Consider the following 5,762-nt stretch of genomic DNA (forward strand, 5'->3'; position numbering starts at 1 on the left):
GGGATGCGAGGCCACCACTTCTGTGAAGGATCTGCAATCTCCGCCTACCTTGCCTTTCCACCACCCCCAATCGCCTCCAGATCTCGATCTAGGGTTTTAGCCGCCGTCCAGAAGTGGGCGAGGGCAGCGTCTAGGTCAAGGACTTGCGGAGGGGAGAGATTTATATGCCCGCGGCTGCGAATGAAGGCTGGGATGCGAGCCCACGTGTCGCGCATCCGCCATGGATGGTGGGGGGTGGGAGGTCGGGCCCGCGATGTTGTGCAGCCGCACCCCCGTGTACCGATCCGTGTCGCTCCCGCGCACCGCATCCGCCTGGCCCCCATCTGCCGCAAATCCCGGCGATGGCCCCGTCGCCGGTGCACGGTCTCGAATCCTGGCAAAGTGACAAGGGAACGAGATCAAGTCACCTATATCGATGGATTCCCCCTCGCGGAGATAGCAAGCATCAACCACAACTCCACGCTCATCCATGAGGACGAGGCACAGAGCCTCTCGTCGGAGGACGAGCTCCCCGTCGGCGAATCTAAGGGCCTGAGTCACGAGATCTGCGGCGTAGGAGACCCGCCATCGGACTTCACGTTCGCAGGAGTCCATGGGCTTAGGAGGGAGTGGGCTCCAATGCGATGTTCCAGCGATACCCGCCGGTCAACCGGACGTGACACACATGGCACCTCCTTGCCCCCCAAGAGGCCTATACATGGACACAAAAGGGGGCGGCAACAATTTTTTAGATAAATTGCGAAAGCCAGGACTTGAACTCAAGACCTTAATTAGCTCCAATACCATGTTAAGCTTCATGCACTAGTCAACGCAAATAAAAGTCCGAACTGATGAAAAGGGCTAGTGTAATCCGCGTAAACCGTGTGCCCATGCTCGCGTCATCATCGACGAACCTGCGCCGGCGGCCTGCCATGCCTGCCCAGCTCTCTCCCATCACATGAGGCTCCCGACTCGACTGCTTGCACTATTCACTGATGGCCCAACACTCCTGCCGCGCCCGCCGGCCACCCCTAGCCGTGACCGGGCACACCCATCTATCGTGCCTACGACCTCTAGACTCACAGCACTTGCTTCTCCCCCTTGCTGCGACCGGACACATCACGCAAAGCCGCTTCGGCCAGCATGTCTCAATCAAAACCTGCCAGGACTAGACACATCGTCCGCCTGTGTCCATAGCTCTTGTCCAGCTCGAGCAACACATGCCGGTCGCGCTCCTATTTGCTCTGCCCGCCCAGGTCCTGTTGCTTCATCGACGTCGGGTCACCGAACAAGAACATCCCATGTCCACCTGGCTATAAAGTTTATTTATTTTCTAAAGGTATGCATATGCTTTTTCAGAAAATGTTGTCTGTTTGTGTTTGTTCACCTTAGCTCTCTTTTTTCCCTTCCGTCTCAAAAACTTCTAGCATATTAGCTAATGTCATGTGCATTTTGTTACCTGTTTGATAGACCTACAATTGTCAGTTGTGTTGTGGATGCATTATGTTGACTTTATGTTGTTAATACATATTTGCTAATTACCCGTGAGCAGCGTAGCAGCGAGTCGACGGGTCGCGGCGGCGATAGTGGTTATTCAGCAGTCGAGGGAACTTGATATGTTTTTTCTTTTGTTTAGCGTGCTTTGTACTTTTGTTGTGGTCAATGGTCATCTTGGTAAGCTATAAAAAAAGATTTGGGTCCTTTTGCCAAAAAAAAAAGACTCCAAATATCCTCAGTCCGGAAATTCCGACATGTATTTCGGGACGGAGGGAGTATATTTTAATTTGGTGAGTCCTCCAACAGGAAATACTAGTCTTAACAATTCAGACACTACACTTAAAAAGAAACCTGTAGATCAGTGTGGAACCGTGTCAGTGGAAATAAGCAAAAGCTAGCTAGATAAACCATAAGTAGATTGACTGAAATATACATTAAAAACGAGATCATTGATGATAATCCAATGCATATTGCTTAAAACGCCTTGTGCAATCGTAGATCAAACTGATAGTGACAACTTCACATTTTAAGCTGATGCTATATCTCAGATCCGGACCACGTTTCAAGATGCTATGAACAAGTGCCGTGCACGGCAACTTAACCGGTCGATGAATCAGACGGACAATTAATACGGATTTTGGTGAACTTTGTGGGTTGGAGTAGTTTCAGAGGTGTGCGTTTTATCAACCGCTCTAATCTGGCTTCTACGATCAGCCATGTGCGTGATGATTATCTTTCTCTAAACAAAGTGGCAGGAGTACAGTAGTAGCAGCAACGGCTGCTAATGGTATAGGTCTCCGCTCTCCAATGGAAGCTTCAACAGAGAAATAAAAAGGACCATTCAATTCCATACTGATTTCTTCAACTACCACGAGCGCACAGCCTCTCTCTTTTGGTTGATCAAATTAATAATCAACTCCCTTACAAAATTAACGAAGATCTCATTGGAAGGTATTATTGCATTTCGTTTTCAAAATTGAAAAGCGAGAATGATTACGTTGCCCTTTACTTGAAAAGTTCCAAAAAGTAGTGCGTACGGTTTTCCTATTCCTCATTTGAACAACAAGCTAACATCCAACAACCCAGTAGTGGCAGTAGAGAAAAAGAATAAAACATGGTAGTGATCACGTTGCTCCTTATATTGAATTTTGTATCTTAACTGAATTGACTGAATTTGGGTCATCCAGAACGACGGACAAATCACTTTGGCCACCTTTGACACTTTGGTTTGCTTGATGACAATGGTGGAAATCTTCCTTTAATAATAAAGCAAATACTGCTTCTGGTCGTACGTTGTCGGCATTTTTGAGAAAAATCCTCTCTGTTTTCTTGAAATCAACCCACAGTCCAGACTTAAGTCACAGTCCGAACCGTTATCTTACATTTTTTTTAAAACCCCCTGACATTTTAGTAATTCATCCACGGATCATATTTAAGTTAAACAAATGCTTTTCTAAAATATTCACATCTTTTAAACCGTAATTCCGATTTGAACATGTTATATATAAAGTTTGATTAGAAAAATATGTAGAATATGAATATGATATTATTTTTAGCTCTTAAATATTTTAAATAATATTTTAGAAGATATTTAAATCAAACAAATGCTTTTCTAAATTATCCGTATCTTTTAAATTGTAACTCCAATTTTAACATGTTATATATGAAATTTGATTAGAAAAATATGTACAGTCTGAATATGATGTTATTTTTACTTGTTTAATATTACTTTGGAAGCAAACTTATAGTCTATAGCGCATGATCCGTTTTTCTTTCGTACCGGCGGCGATCCCAATTGCAAATAAACACCCACTAATATCATATAGGAATAAAACATCGATAACTACACATGCATACCTTTGAAAAACTTCGCATGGGAAAACAAGAGATTTCTCATCGCGAGAGTGAGAGAAAGCAAGAGAGGGAGGGAGAGAGAGATGCCTTAGAATTAACCACATTCAAACACGTTTTGGTTTGTGTGCACATTGAGGCCACCGACGACGAGGGTGAGAAGGAGGATAAGAGGCAACACAAATGTGATGCCTCGCTAAAATAAAGGACATCGACCTATTGTGGTCTTGAGCAATGGTTGTTGGGTTAAGAGTGTGTGTTATTTTTTTTCTCCCGTTGCAACGCACGAGCTCTTTTGCTAGTTAACAGGAAAAAAAATCTCCCAAGGAAGTGACAAAAATATCTCCTGGCTTGTCGGAAATTTACGCTCTTTGTACTTCAGCATATAAGCTCACTACAGGCATCTCTAACGCTGACCCGCAAATTTGCACCGGCATCTGTCCACAGACATTGATGCCAGAAATCACCATCCAACGCTGACCGCATACATTTCAAGCCGCATTTGAGCTAACCGGACGAAATGCATGCAAACTGACCGATATTCATCAAAGTTCGGATAGGAAATAACACAAAGCATCCATACATAGCATGCAAATAAGTCCAGTACAACAATTTCTTAAATTCGACGAGATTAACCAAATGTCCAACAAGTTTTTCATCAACGGATCATGTTGTTCCACACATATTGCGCCTTCAGCTTCATCAAACTGTGTGTGTATGTAAATGGCCGCCCCTCTGTTCATGGTACATCATGGCAGTGTGTGCGGGCTACATAATGTATAGATCAACACTGAGTGAATGGATAGTTTAAACAAGTTCAACAAGAAGAAACAAAACTTACGATCTCCTCCTCTGTCGCGTGCAATGGTCACCTGGCTTCCAGCTAACCAACCACATGACAAAACTTGGTGACGCTGGTCTGGATAGCGTACCAGCGATACGATAATGACCTCACATTGCATTCTTTAATGATATGCATGTCGTAGGGCACACTGTGCATTCATGGGTGAAATGATTCATGCACTTGCTGCCAGAAGGTCCCCTGCTTCTGCCTACAAAATCAGTGGATACGGCCAACCACACATCACACAACAGCTCATCCTCCATGGTCGAATACCCCGCCATCCTTCATACTCTAAAAGAATGACATGTCATCCGAAATTAAGCTAAATGACATTTGACCGAACTCCTGTCGAACATAGTGTCTGCCATGGAGGTCGCCGACAGGGGGGAGGGGAGTGTACCTGGGCACAAACGGCTCCAAGGTGGACAACACCGTCGTAAAGGTGAGCGGACGCGTCGATGCTGATTACGGACGTTCGCCGATGCCTCTATGGTAAACGAAGAGGTACAGCGCCGGCGGAGGATGTGGATGCAAAGTAAGGGTAAGAAGGGGTGGAGTGAAAGGAAATGGGACCGGAAGAGGGGATTTAGTGGGCCTCGGGTATTGGAATCCTATGTGGATGTTGTCCGGACTCTCGCACCCCCCTCCCCTTTTTATCCCCACTTTGCAGGGGAAAGCATGTCCGAACAGCCAAACGGACCGATACAGACCCGCATTGGATAACACAACACATTCGGACCCTGCAGTCCGAAGGTTGCGAGCGATTTGAGGGTCGGCGTTGGAGATGTCCTTACTGTTGGAAATATGCCCTAGAGGCAATAATAAAAGCATTATTATTATATTTCTTTGTTCATGATAATTGTCTTTATTCATGCTATAATTGTATTATCCGGAAATCGTAATACATGTGTGAATAATAGACACCAACATGTCCCTAGTAAGCCTCTAGTTGACTAGCTCGTTGATCAACAGATAGTCATGGTTTCCTGACTATGGACATTGGATGTCATTGATAACGGGATCACATCATTAGGAGAATGATGTGATGGACAAGACCCAATCCTAAGCATAGCACAAGATCGTGTAGTTCGTTTGCTAGAGCTTTTCCAATGTAAAGTATCTTTTCCTTTGACCATGAGATCGTGTAACTCCCGGATACCGTAGGAGTGCTTTGGGTGTACCAAACGTCACAACGTAACTGGGTGACTATAAAGGTGCACTACAGGTATCTCCGAAAGTGTCTGTTGGGTTGACACGGATCAAGACTGTGATTTGTCACTCCGTATGACGGAGAGGTATCACTGGGCCCACTCGGTAATGCATCATCATAATGAGCTCAAAGTGACCAAGTGTCTGGTCACGGGATCATGCATTACGGTACGAGTAAAGTGACTTGCCGGTAACGAGATTGAACGAGGTATTGGGATACCGACGATCGAATCTCGGGCAAGTAACATACCGCTTGACAAAGGGAATTGTATACGGGGTTGCTTGAATCCTCGACATCGTGGTTCATCCGATGAGATCATCAAGGATCATGTGGGAGCCAACATGGGTATCCAGATCCCGCTGTTGGTTATTGACCGGAGAG

This window comes from Triticum urartu, chromosome 4A (genome assembly GCF_056163025.1).
Source record: "Triticum urartu cultivar PI428250 chromosome 4A, HENAU_Tu73, whole genome shotgun sequence".
Classification (NCBI taxonomy): Eukaryota; Viridiplantae; Streptophyta; class Magnoliopsida; order Poales; family Poaceae; genus Triticum; species Triticum urartu.